The 13,498-nt window shown below is 36.0% G+C and overlaps 1 protein-coding gene and 1 long non-coding RNA gene across 3 annotated transcripts in view; one reads left to right on the top strand and one right to left on the bottom strand.

Annotated features, from left to right (window-relative positions):
• The window catches only part of NCAM2 (neural cell adhesion molecule 2), a 316,785-nt gene that overhangs the window by 92,086 nt on the left and 211,201 nt on the right, over positions 1-13,498 (top strand). The window lies entirely within an intron of this gene.
• LOC308058552 lies at positions 4,521-12,907 on the bottom strand. Its single transcript, XR_013925878.1, has 2 exons — positions 7,784-12,907; positions 4,521-7,208 (listed from the first exon to the last, which is right to left on the bottom strand). It is a non-coding gene; the product is annotated as an uncharacterized lncRNA (long non-coding RNA).

Raw genomic sequence — 13,498 nt, 5'->3', positions numbered from 1 at the left:
TGACTATTCCATAGTAAAGATAGCTTTTATTTTTTAATGTTTAGCTTTTTTAAGCTTATTAAAATGATCATATTTTTTTGAAAATAAGCTTCTGGGAGTTTATGAAAATGTCATATAGGTTGAGAGATTGTTGAATTGTAGACTAGACTAAATTGAAAAAACCTCTTCATGGCTGAAAGCTTTCAGCTAGTACGGACCTTCCATGAAGACGTCACACTGTTTGAAACAAGTGCACTGAGTTTCAGGTTGCAGCTGTGTTCCAAGGTGTTCCTTGCAGAAGACTTGGAAAATCAGCAGCATTTGTTCACCTAGAAAATGTGATCGTTTTATGTAAGTGAAACACCAACACAGATTCTTACTAAAATGGCCAAGAGGTTAGAGTGAGGTAAAGCCAGGCTGGTATTAAACTTGTGTTTAATGAGTTCATATAAATATTTTATAATCTTATACATGAAAAATGACAAAATTTTTTCCTGAACAATTTGTATGTAGAATATAAAGATGTTTGGTTACAGGACTATTAGAATATATGGAAATAAACATCACTATGGCATATTGTCTTTGTGGCCTACTTCATCACCTGAAACTTGAGATGCTAATTCTTCTTTCTTATTTGCCTTGTTTCTTTAGACTGTCTAGGATCACCTCTTGCCATGAAAATACCTTGATTTTTCTGTGACTGTAGTATACATTTCATACTTTAAACACAGTATTTTATTAAAAAATATTTAATTCATAAAATTTAATGCAATTTGTGTATTTGTTTGTTAGTATGATGAAATTACTTTGAGAGTCAGAAACCACTGGTGTGGTAAAATAAAATGAATACTTTTCCTAGAAAAATGAGAAAACAAAATACTGTTTTCAGTAGGAGTTTTTCTGACTGTTAGTGACACAATACTGTAGTAATTTTAATTTTATTTTTATTTTTTTATGATGTGCTGCTAATTACCTGTCTGGCTGATTGATGCCTTAGCTGTTATTCTCTTTGGAAATGGTGGAATTTCTCTTATTTCTAGAATGGTACGTTTTCTTTTTTCGTTTTCTTTTTTTTTTTTTTTTTCTTTCTTTTCCCTGTCAGTTTCACTGATTGGTATATGAACCCTTTAAAAAGGTTCTTTTTGTAAATCTTAAATTAACATCAGTTCCATAGCATGATTTTTTTTTTTTCCTGCTCCCATGCAGGGTCTTATAAACATCTGTCAAAAAATGTGTTTCTTCCAACACTGGAAGAAAGATGTCAGCTAGTTTGAATGGTAATAATTTTATTGTTTTTTTGGTTTACGTTTGAAGAAGAAAATACTTTTCCAAATTGCTGACTTCAAAGTACAGCTTGGCTTGTACACTTAATTTAACTGTATGTATTGGGCCTGGCTGAGCCCCACAGTAGCCCTCACAGTGCTGTGCTTGTATTGGTCACTGGAAAGATGGTGATAACACACCAGTGTGGTGACTACTGCTGAGCAGTGCTCGTGCAGCATCAAGGCTGTCTCTCCAACATTCCCCACCTCCTCTCCTCCTTCCCACCCCTTCCTTCCAACAGCAGGCAGAGGGTGGGCAAGATCTTGGGAGGGGACATAACCAGGACAGCTGACCCAAACTGACCAGTGGAGCTATTCCATACCATATGACATCTGCTCAGATAAAAAAGCTAAGAGAAAGGAAGCAGAAGGGGAGGCTTTTGCTATTTATGGTGTTTGCCTTCCAGAGCAACTACTATGCATACTGAAGCCCTGCTTCTCAGGAAGTGGCTGAACATCGCCTGCTGATGGGAAGTAGAGAATAACATATTTTGTTTCCCTTTGCTTCTGCATGTTCTGACTTTAGCTATTGCTTCATTAAACTGCCGTTATCTTGACCCACAAGTTTGGTTTTTTCCATCTTATTCTCCTCCCCCTGCCCTGTTCTGCTGAGGAGGGTAGTGATAGAGGCTTGGTGGGCATCTTGGTGGCACCCAGCCAAGGGCAACCACCACACTGTACTATGAAAAAAATTGTTTCATCTGAAAGATTAATTTTTACTTACAGAATTGTGGTTTAGCCAGGCTTCCAGCCAACCAGTTATTTGAGGTTTATACATTTTATATGTCTATAGTCTCCAAAGAGATGTCATTAAACTCTGGTAATTGTTACTTTTCAAAAGGACATGTAGTTATAAATAAATGCTTTAGCGTTAATTTCTGAGGAACAAACTAGGGGATTTATTTGTGTGGATTTCATTAATGGGATTTGCACAATAAAAAAATCCCTGTACTTTAATGTTGTAAATAACTTTTTGTGTATTTGCTGTTTAATTTGCAGTATTGCTCCCTACTATGAGCTAGATAATGCAAAACTCTTGGAAGAAAAGACTATTCCCTATTGCATGTGGTGCATATGTTGTAAAGCCAGAGTCATATTGCAATGTCACAGGTCAAAAAAACATTAAGCAGCAAGCTGGGGGTGGGCGGTGGGGCACAAAAAATCATGTTCTTAGTTGTTGGAACAGATGGTGCTTCCATAAATTTTGGCGATAATATGGAATGTCCTACTGAAACAGCGTGGCTTTGGCTTGTAGCCCTTGACTGTTTTCCCTGGTGGTTGTACCAGGTATCCAAGGTTACATTCAAGAACAGCTGTTTTACACAGATTGTAGCAAATTTGATGTCTGTCTTTCAGTTCCAGGGGAAATCCTGTAAGTGTTGTTGAAAGTTCGGCTGCTCCAGGAGTGCCATAAGCAAAACATACTGTGGTATGCATCACCGTTAATTAAATGTTCTTATTAGATGATTGTTTAAGCACCTTTTCCTGTTTCTGTCATTTTAAATAAAGGTGCTGTTCCATTTGAATTCTCTCAGAAGTTCAGATGTAGATAATTTAAGATTTAGTGTTTGTTCTTGATGTTAATATCTATAGATTATTTCCTATTAAAAAGAAAAACCAAAAGTAGAAATTCTTCCCTCAGATAATTGTGTTAGTGCAGAGTATTCAAAATCATCACTACCTTTGTTCATCTTCCTATTCAGTTCTCATTTCTTCTGAAATGAATTGGAGAAGAGTTTTGAACATGAAAAAAGTATTACAAAAGTGTAGCAGCATGAGACACATAAATATGTTTAATTAAATTTAGTATGAGACTGTTTAACTTGTTTTCACTTCAGGCAGATTTGCATGAGAATCTTAACTTAAAACAGGATACAAGATGCAGACTGGATAAGGTTTTATTTGAAGGTCCTCCTTAGTTAAAATTGTGGTGTTGCATGTGCATAAGAAGAATTTTGAGTGATATGGCTGTAAGTACATGTTTCAAAACAGTCGTTAAATTGAATTTATTCTAGAACATATATTTAAGAAGTTTTGGGAAAAAAGTTAGTGTAAAGGCCATATGTACGTGCCAATACATTCTAATTTGCAATTGGTATTATTTTTCATACTGCATTTTACAGTTATCAACTGTTCTCATCAAGTTCTGTCAATTATAGATAGCAGCTTTTGAAATGTATCTTAAATATGAACCTCAGTGCTATATAAACAGGACTTAATTCTAACTACTTGTGAAACATCTTTATTCTGAAAATGACTGTTCTTACAACTTAGGTTCTGTTTTGCTTTTGTCTCTGCATTCTAGGAGGTGCAGGTTTTATGTGTGTCATACTTATTGAGGATTTTCTCTGTCTCAAAAAAATCACATTTAAGTGAGAGAAAATCTCATAAATTTTTATTTAAAAAGAGCAGTGTGAAAACTGTTATACATGCTACCTCCACAGGCAAGCTTACAGTTTTGTTTTGTATAGAAGTTCCCTACTTCAATTCTTCTTACCAGATCCACATTATATTGTCTTTGGGAAAGTTTGCAAGGCCATTCAATTAATGTGTCCCTTCTACTAGTTGTTCTGCCGCTAAGATTTGCAAGTAATTTTTGCTTTATAGCTGTTATAGGCTATGTGCATCTGGTAAATTCCTGCTTTGTTTCTAATATTCCTTGATTTTCTAAAGCAAAGTGACATAACTATTAAAATTAAAATGGTATTTCTAAAATAAGTGCTATCTGCAGGATAGGACATATTAATGGATATTTGGAAATATGATATGCCTCGCGGTATATATTAAATATGATTATTGTCCTTTTTTACAGCTCCTGAATTACTAAGCAGTTTATGTATGATGTTGGATGTTTATGTTCGATGATTTAGAAAGGAGTTGAAGCTCTTCAGTATGAATAATAGAGAAGTAATTTCAATGTTTATTAAGGGAGATTCATAGGAATTATAACTGATAACTTGCAACCTATTGCTTTTTTTTTGTTTCTACTATTTCTCTGCTGTATCTCTCTGTTGCTTAAATTCTCTTAAAGAGCTTGTGAAGCTTTTTGGAGTTCATAATTTCTTTCATTTCTCAATCTTCATGGTTTGTTAAAGCAGTATGAAGATGCTTTTCTTTTCCTTTGTGGAAATACACTGAATATACCTAAGGCCAAACTGTATCTTTAAAATAATTGCTTCAGTATACTGATGAGTCATATTCTTGATCATCGGAGCAATGTGGTGTGTTTTTTTTTGTTTTGTTTGTTTGTTTGTTTTGTTTAGTTTTTAATGAAATGTGTTCAAAGGTGTGGCATTTTTTCAACTTCAAAAGACTTTACAATTCCCATAGTAAAAGTATCCACTTGCAGTCTGGTCTTCTATTTCATGCAGCTGTCAGTGAAGCAACTGAGGCTCAGAAAACATGGTGAAGAAACATTAAACATTTTTTTGCAGTGCAAAGTTTTTTATATACAGTTCTACAAAATAAAACCATTCAGGTTACATTTTATAAATATTATTTCCCAATATGTTAAAAATATAAAATTAAATCCTCAATTGCAATTTCTATGCAATTAGACATATTTGTAAATTTAAAAATTGTATTCAACTTTCCCTTGAGTTTTCTTCTTGACTATCTATAGTCAAAATAATTTGTTTTATTCTCATATCCTACCCATGAGACAGGATTGTTCAATCACTATGTGCTCAATTACTAATTATTTATCATTTTCTACAAAGCTGTAGGTTTTTTTTGGTTCTGACAAGGTAGACTGCGTATCACGTGTCTACATTTTCCTGGGATAATTTGAAAAGTTTGAGGCATGAGGAAGTAGTATCTAAAAATCTTTGTGTTTAGAAAGACTTGGAAAAGAAAAGGAATGGCTGCGCTTTCAAGAAAATCAGGGAACTCATGTTCAGCTTGGGCTGTGACTAGCACTCACCTTCACCACTGTTCAGAGCTTCCCAGGTGCGGAGCACTCCTTAGCCAGCGTCTCCCTAAACTGGCTACAAGCTCCCTTTAAGCACACAGGGTGGGGAGCATACTGGGACAGGCTAACTTGTATAGCCTCACTAATCCGTCTAATTATAGGTACAGATTCATGTTGGGGAAAAAACAAATATAAAAATCCTTTTTTCTCAACTGTCGCATTATAACGTGTAATTCATGTCACTCACTTGCATTCTCTCACGCACACATTTTTGTGGATAGATTTTCTTGCTTCTGTTTTTGTTCTTTCTTGAGTTCCTTTCTGAATAAAAATAAATCCAGGACCAATATTTAATCTGTTCATGGCTGTGATGGATTATTAGCAAGAGTAATAAAATTCATCTTCATGCAGGACATCACGAGGCTATGAATGACTTTAAGAGATAATTTAGTGCCTTAATTTGTCTGCTGTAGTTAATGCATAACAGTGCATGGGATTTTTGATAGAGGAGGAGAATAAATCCCCTTTGGTTCTGAAATAGTGTTCATTACTGGCAGGAAAGAAGGAAGGAAGAAATGGAGAAGCAGAACAAAACCTAAACTAAGACACTGAAGATCCTTCAATAATCAAAGGATCAGTGACTTAATTACAAATTTAAAACAATGGGTTTTATCCCTAAAAGGTATTGCAGTGTTGGGTTTGGGGGGTGAAAGAGAAAAAGAAGGAACTGACTGGTTAGTCTGTCCTTAGCTGTTATGATAATGTGAGCAATTACCACATGCCCTTTCTCTTAAAAGAGAGCTCTTTTATCTGTGGCATTGAATTATATTATCCATAATAGTTGCGAGATTTAATGGTGGTGAAAAAACAAACAAAATACCATGTTTCAATCACCATGTTATGTTAAATTCACAGGTGTTATAAAATTAGCATAGATTGAAACGTAGCTGATTGTTTCACTGAATATGCTTTTATTTCTTCCTTTAAAATTAGTATATGTAGGTGTTTGTGGAGTTTATTTCTCCCTAGCCTGATGTTTTTCAAACCTTGCCATTTACCTAAGTAATCATTCTGGTTTCATTTGCTAGTAAATGCAACTGTATGAAAACAGGTAGATGAGAATATTGATATAACCAGTTATACAGCAATTTTTAAATGTTTAATTTTCCAGTTAGGCTATCCTAATCATCCTTGTATTTCTTCTTAAGTTGCTGTGCACAGCTGAAGACAAGGACAGAATGTCCAAGGACTAATTGGTAGGTTTGATTATTGTCTGTACTAGGATTTTCTTATGCTCAGCTTTTGAGATCAGATCTGTCTTGGATCCTTGATTATATTTGCGGAGGTAGCCAGGCTACTTTTTAGTGTTCAACAACATCTAGACATCTTGCAGGAAATAATGAGAAAGTAGAGAATTTTAAAAACATGTAACAAGAATTAGCTTACTCCTGCAGTCCTTAGAAGAAAATTTCTATTGCATGTATCATTGTTTTGTACAAATCCAAACATAACACCTTTGGTGAACTGAAATAAATAAGCAAATACGTTTAATTATAAATTATACATCACAGTGTGTATCTCCTCCAATGGTTGTTTCTTCATCTTACGCAAATCAAACCATAGGTATATCATCACAAAATCTGAATTTTAAGTCTCATTGGCATGATAGAAACTGACAATCGTAAAATTTTGAACAGCAGACAGGCATTCCTACATAGTTATCTTGTTGTCTTCATAATACATATGATCAGAGAAAATAAAGATTCAAAGTCTGTTATTTCCAGGTGTTTTTTGAGGAGCTGATATTGAGAATTTGTAAGCCAAGCAAAATTCCTTTGTCCGTAAAACAGTTGGTTCTTAGTAAATGTGAGAATCTGGGCCTTCATTCTTCAACAGCTAGGTAACCATCCCAGAGCTGAAGTTTTGACTGGTATATTTTGAAACTTAATATTCTTTTATTTGGAGGTTCATTTTACTCATTCCTTGTGCGTAGACTGCTTGCTTAGATTGCAGTTAGTCTACCTCAAAAGAGATCAGGCTCTTTGCCTGGAAATGGGATGGGTTTGTACTTACCTGTCAACCTGCTACGATAAAGTATGCATGCACATGCACCTACTAGATACGTTGTAACTTCAAAATTTCCCAAAATGTGTTTTGTGCACATCCATACTACTTCAGACTGTTTCCTGTCAAATGCACAATGGGCTAGAACTGTTGTTTTCTTAAGTCCGTGTCCCGTCCCGTGTTGTCCGTGTCGTCGTCCCCCCGTCCCCCCCCCCCCCCCGGTTAGGCAATCCCCTGGGTGTGCCATGGCCTGTGTACACGCACTTGGGAGCAGTCAGCCAACAGTCAACCAGGGCCAAAGTGCAGAGACAGACATCTTAGTACCTCACTTGTTATATAACATCTTAGAGGTCAGATTTGTTTTCAAGAAAATTAGGACAGTGGGTTCACATCAGTCTGAGAGAAATGCAAATGGTATCTTCTCCCCCTCAGCAGAGTTCAGAACTCTGTCTTATCTGTCAGGATCTATGACTCCTTAGATGCATGAAGGATAACCATATATATACACTGAGGAGATATTTATCTTGTGCGTATTGTGAGGCTGGCAACACAGTATGAACTTTGTTCTAGTGTTGTCAGAAGATCTTGTTTCAATATTGGTAAGCCAAACAAAACCAGTCTTTGTAATTATAAAGTAGGACAAAATGGATCCTTCATTTCTAAAAGTACTGATTCTGAAATAATATGCCAAATAAATGCAAAATGAGAATTTTCTTTCATGTATAAACAGTAGATATTTTTTTAACATACAACAGTATAGCTGATGAAAAATAATCACAATTTATTATACTTAAGATAGCCAAAATAAATATGCAGCTTTAAAATATTTGCAGTTCTAAATGTTGTTCTGTTACACATAGGTAGTTATGTAAGAGTTTCAGGGTTTTGTGTTTTGTTTTATTTTTTTTATTATTATTTTTTAATCAGTAAAAATACCTTATATTCTGAAGGTCTAATATAATTGCTAGTCAGCCCAAGACAGTTTCTGAAGTGTACCAAATGGTATGATTTATTTATATATAGTTCTCTCACTGCCTTTTGGTCTCCATGCATACAGAGATGCATACTTTTAGACCAGCTTCCTGGTTTTTGCTAATACAGGTAATGAGCGGAAAGGTTTTTAAAAGCTAGGTTAAGTTTATCTTAGAATATCAGCATATAGAAAATGCTTTGAACAGCACTGTCAAAATACGACTGTAGTTCACAGGAATTACTGTATGTTTTTTAGACTGGCCCAATTGTACTGTATTATCACTTTTTGTGTGCGTGTAGCAGACAGATACTGAACTCAGCAGAAGGTAAATAAAAGACAATGGATCTTTTAGAACAGGAAGGCCCTTTTGTAATACACTTTGCTTCTTGCAAAATTGCCATGGAAATTAAAATTTTATATACACAGAAAAACGCACTGCAAGTTTTTTTGTTATGTTTGTTAAGATTAACCACGGTTACCTCTTCAGTCTCTTTCATAGGAAGAGTCCTACTGAAGACAACAGGCTTTTCTGAGGGAATGAAGGAGAGAGGGATTTTTTGTACAGCTTTAGGAAAGGCAAATATTAACATCCTTAGTTTTAAGCTTTTTTGAGACTACAATTGAAGAATGTATCAGCAGTCACTATCAGGAAATACAGATCGCTAACTCCAAGATGGTTTTGATTTTGGGCAAATGAAGAGTATTGGAGGGGGCACTACTCTGTCAGAATGCAGGAAACAGGATTGTTAGCTTAACCAGGATGAGCAGCCAGGAGCTGATTACCTGGAATACATTTAATAGCACTTAAATTCTGTTTTGTCAAAACCTGTGAAATCTTGTGTTGGATTATAGGGACAGCCATATGCTGACTTGGCGGGGTTCTTTAAAATATTCCAATAATACTTTGGCTAGAATTAGATCTCTGAAGAGAAGACTAAAGCTGTAGCAGTAGCTTTTGGCATCTTTTTCATGCAGTTATCATGAAGTAGAACCCTTGCAAAGTAGGACATCAAGAGTTCTAGTTCACTGAAGTTCTAGCTTAAGAATCTGTCATAAATATTTGATATGCTAGATGTGTTTAATATAGGATGAATCTATAATGAAAATAAACCAAATTTCTCCTTTGCCTGTTTGACTTCTAACAGAGAAGCTCTTTTGTGGCCTGAGAAATTACACATTCTGAAATGCGAGTGTAACCAAGAGTTCCCTATTTCCTACCAACCTACTCTTTACCTACTTAAGCCAAGACTAACCCTGCATGCTGTTGTTTCTCCATTGCTGAGGCCCAGCAGAGCACCTCTCCTCATTGCCCTGTCACTTCGGTTAGGAAGTTGTCTCTGATGCTATGCAGGAACCCCCTGGATTGCTCATAGCCTGCTGTGTTGTCCCTCCAGCAGACAATGGAATGACATTCCCTCATGAGGACCAGGGCTTGTGAATGTGAGACTGCTCCTAGCTGCCTGTGGAAGGCCTCATCCACTTGTTCTTCCTCACAAGTGGCCTATAGCAGACACCAACTATGATGTCACCTTTACCTGTCTTCTCTTTAATCCTCACACATAAGCTCTCAGTTGGCTCATCATCCACTGCCAGGCAGAGCTCCATGTATTCCAGCTGTTCTCTCTTTGTATGTTAAGTAAGGTCCCTGTTGTCCCTCGTGAGTCCCCCCTACCTCTATCAAACTGCTGAGTAAACATTGAGTATATCAAATAATGTGTCAGGAAACATTGCAATATTGATAGAACACTTACTGAAAAAAGCTGTTACTTTTGACAGGTCACACAAGTTGTTATATATTTAAAAAGTTGCTGCTAATCCAGTATACAAGGAATAAAGCTAGAATAATTTCTGCAGTTTATTAGTATTTTGCAAGCTGTTATGGGCTTGTTGGAGTTCAGGGAAGGGAGATGGGAGTTATACAGATTTGAATATGTATCTGGCAAGCCACAGAATCTAAAGGGAATACCGGATTGCATTTCACATGTTTCTAAGCTTTATACATGTGAATCCAAAGAACAACTTTTTGGCTGAATTTTTTTGCTTTAATTCCTGAAGTGCAAGTAGAATCATAGGATGAAGTCTGAAAAAGCTTTATTGTGTTGAAATTAGAGTTGTGAACCCTTTCATCTCATTCACCTTTTCTCTGTTCAGATTGTCAAAAAAAAGTGTAATCTTCAGCACCATGTCTAAACCACTTGGAGGGTGGTGGTTTTTGTTTTTTAAATTTTGAGCTCTTTGGAATAGCCATGTATACTTTGTCTTTCAAATTCTATTTTAGAAGGCTGCAGTTCCCTGTAAATTAAACCAGTGGATTTTAGTGTAAGAAGGGTTGGCAGTTACGGGTTAGGGTACTTCATCTGGACCAGGGAAATGAAGATTGATTTGCCTGGTGTATATAAGGCAATGGCTAGCGCTACTTACTCAATTAGAGAAGCAGTTAGTCATGAAAATCAGGTTATTTATAGTGGCTGTCAGAGATACTTCTCTCTATGGAAGGAAGGGTGTTGTGTTAGAGGCTTTCCACATATCCTTCCTTTCCCAATCTCCAGTACCTAGGGATATGTACTAGGTGACTAGAAGCTGCTGCTGCTGTGTTAGGTAGAGGAGAGAGAATGCCAGTGGGTTAAAGAACAGTCTAAAGAGGAGTGATCCCATACAGGAAAGACAAAAGACATCCTGTAAGGGGAAGCTGGGATGAGACACACTTCTAAATGCTTACTAAAACCTATGACTCCTGCAAAACCCAGTGCATTCTTGCAGAAAATTAGTTCTTCCTAATTATCTAAGAATTCTTAAATTGGCTTTGTGCCAAAAGCCAGTTAGACTAGGAGGAAAGAGAAGTGAAGAGACAGTTCAGGATTAGTTACTTACAAACTGCTTTTGGTCACTGGGTATTAAGGATGCCTATGCTCTGTTTCTTGCTCTGTCAGAAAGTTTATTTGAACTCTTGGACAAGATACTTTTCTTCTTGGTGCCTCAACTTACCGAGTAAAATTTGAGATTCTTCTACTCCTTTTTACCTGTTTTTAAAATCTCGTTCTGTGTATATTGTTCTTCATATGCATTGGCCATAGAGCCTCCTGTACAACATCTCTGTATAAAAAAGTTCTGAGAGGAGGGGTTGCACAGTATTAAGGGGATGCAAACAATAATATTATTTGAAAATGTTGATGACTAGATGTTTTAAACCTATGATTCTCTTTTGTTAAATTTTATGAGGATAGGATAATGAGAATAGAAAAAGTCAATGGGACAGAGAGTAGTATAACATTGGGTATGTTCAGAAAATTTAACCTATTTAAATGTTGTTGGCATTGTAGAATTTAGATATATGAAAGTTTGACAGGAGTTGGAAGGCTAACTGGATTTTTTACTATCTTTGTTGAATGAGAGGGAGTTGTAGAGCACTCAGTAGGCAGTATTCAGATTGTCAGTCCACCCAAACCCCAGTTCTCCAACACTAACCCTAAACTCAACCTCAACCTTGATGTCTAAATGCAGTGCATGCTTTGGAGCAAAGAATTCCTAGCAATTTTGCCTAGTCTTTCCCATTTAGACTCACAGAACAGGCAAGCAAACTGCTTCTTTCTTTTTTGATTTGGACACTGAAAAGAAACGCCTAATCTCTGACTAGCTTCTGTTTAAAGATTAAGACATAGATTATGTTAATTCATTTAGAGTACATTGTATTCCATGCAAGACTCACCACTTTCCTCTCAGAACTTCAAGTGATTGGTGGGTAGATAGAAGATATATTTCAAAATGTGTTAGTACTGTGAGTACTACTTCAACCTGAAGAAATTTCATCTTATATCTCCTCTTTCCTTGTTACTGCTTTCAGCCTGGATAGTCAGATGCACACTGGCATCGGGATGCTTCACAGACAGTTAAAGCGTGACTTTGTTACAGTCAAGAGTGAACTAGGTGGTGAAATGAAGTTAAATGAGAAGGAGCCTGCTTCCTTTTCCAGTGGTGGTTTTGTATTCACTTTCATTTTTATTAGGTTAAAAAAGCTTAAATGGTCCTTTGAACAAGAACAGGGCTAATTGTCTTATTTTGGTGTCTGGTTCCCTGTCTGAAGAGAAATATTTTCATAGAATTATAGAATCATTCAGGTTAGAAAAGACCCTTAAGGTCACAGAGTCCAGCCATTAACCTAACACTACCAAGTCCACCACTAAACCATGTTTCTGAGCACCACATTCGTTACACATTACATTAAATGGAATAGTTATTCATTCAGACTATAGGTCTGGGAACACAGGGAGGACCTTAAACAGGTGCATATGGAAGTGGGTAGTACCCCATTGGTGCAGGACAGTTGAGTTGCTTCATCTGTTGAAGTAGAATCTAATTTCATGGTAAGTAGTATATCTGTCTAGAGTCTCATATATTAATCAGACACATAAATTATTAAAGAATTCTGCAATAGTATCCTGAGAGAATTGTGTATTGTGTACTGTGGTAGTGAAATGAGAACTGTGTTTTTAAGACACTATTTTATTAGACGCCATTAACAAAACTGTTGCTGTCTACCAAAGAAATAAATGCTTTTGCTTCTACTTGGTCCTGACTAGGTATCATTTTGTGTACCTTATTTATTCAGTATAGCAATTTAAAATTACATATTGAAGCTTAAATGACAGTTCAGAAAATGAAGCCTACAAGAAGCCTACAAGTATAGAACTGTATAGAGTTATCATAAAAGAGAACAAAAGGGAGAAAGTTGATAGTATAGAGAAAGGGAAAGATTTCTAAGTTGGGCAAGATCCAGCAGTTGTTTGATAGTAGGAAGAGAGAAAGTAGGCAGTTATGGAAAGTAATACAGAAAACATTACCAGAGAAATGTGTGAAAATGTTTAGTCTCCAGAATGACCCAAGCGTATTCTACAGCTGTTTTAAGCTACACGAAGATGCTCTGTTGAGGCAACCACCACCAAAGACTGATAAATAGAGACTTTTATACTTTTAAATTTATGCTTCATTAATGGGTTTATTATCAAGTTGTTCAAGTTATGCTGCTTCATAAGCCTAGCCATTTACTTTCTGGTGTCTTATCGAATACATATTATACCATTCTAAATGGTTTATTGAACTACCCAAGAATTTGTATGGTTCTTCAGTTACTGTTCCTTCACTGAGTATATGAATTGTCAAATTCACTTTAATGACATTTAAAAGGCTCAAGTTTACTGCTTCAATGTCATAACTGCAGGTACCAAAGAAGTTCTCTGTCAGGGAGGACTGAAA

The sequence above is a fragment of the Falco punctatus genome (genome assembly GCF_963210335.1).
Source record: "Falco punctatus genome assembly, chromosome: 2".
In the NCBI taxonomy this organism is placed as follows: domain Eukaryota; kingdom Metazoa; phylum Chordata; class Aves; order Falconiformes; family Falconidae; genus Falco; species Falco punctatus.
Note: the sequence above shows the minus strand (reverse complement) of the source record. Positions and strands in the feature narration are given on the sequence as shown.